The following is a 1,094-nucleotide window of genomic DNA, read 5'->3' as shown; positions in this document are numbered from 1 at the left end:
GGTGTCTGTTATCCTTCGATCACTATGGTGGACACGTGTTGTCACCAGTTCTGCTCCCATGTATCATTGTATGCAGGCGCGTTTTGCTGCGCGTTGTCGTTGCCATCTGACGTGAGTGTATTCCATACACCAGTTACTTACACTGACTATTTTGCGTTGGTTTCCATGAATATTTCCGTACTGGAAATAGCAAAGATTGTATCTAATATCCTGTTGCTTGCGTTTACTAAAAGGTGACGAATTTGCACCATCTCCTAGTCTGTTACCTGGACCATTATGATGCTGTGGTGATGCATTATTGATTCTTCCATTGCCATTACGACTGTAAGTATTATAGTGGTTGTTGTCCGCCCCGATAGCTGACTGGTCAGCGTGACGGATTGCCGTCCTACGGCCCCGAGTTTGATTCCCGGCTGGTTCGGAAATTTTCTCCGCTCAGGGACCGAGTGTTGTGATGTGTTCATCATTTCATCCTCATTCGAAGAGCAGGTGGCCCAATGTGGCGTCGAATGTAATAAGACCTGCAGCACGGCTGCCGGACCTGCCCTGTAAGGGGCCTCGCGGTCAATGACGCCAGACGCACATTTCCATTTTCCATAGTTTTAAACTGCTCACCACTGCTATTACTAGTATACAGTTTACTTTCTTCATGTACACTATGTGATCAAATGTATCCGGACACCCCCAAACACATACGTTTCTCATATAGGTGACTTGTACTACCACCTACTCCCAAGTACTCCATATCAGCGACCCTAGTATTCATTCGACATCGTGACAGAGGAGAATGTGACGCTCGGCGGAAATCACAGACTTCGAACGTGGTCAGGTGATTGACTGTCAGGTGTGTCATACGTCTCTACGCGAGATTTCCGCATCCCTAAACATTTCTAGCTCCACTGTTTCCGATGTGATAGTGAAGTGGAAACGTGAAAGAACACTACAGCACAAAAGCGTACAGGCAGACCTCGTCTATTGACTGACAGAGATCGCCAATAATTGGCGAGGGTCGTAATGTGTAATAGGTAGACATCTAAACAATCCAAGACACAGGAACTCCAAACTGCATCAGGATCCACTGCAAGTACTATGAC

Source organism: Schistocerca gregaria, chromosome 7, assembly GCF_023897955.1.
Source record: "Schistocerca gregaria isolate iqSchGreg1 chromosome 7, iqSchGreg1.2, whole genome shotgun sequence".
Lineage (NCBI taxonomy): Eukaryota > Metazoa > Arthropoda > Insecta > Orthoptera > Acrididae > Schistocerca > Schistocerca gregaria.
The sequence above is the reverse complement of the archived record's forward strand: the minus strand, read 5'-3'. Positions refer to the sequence as shown.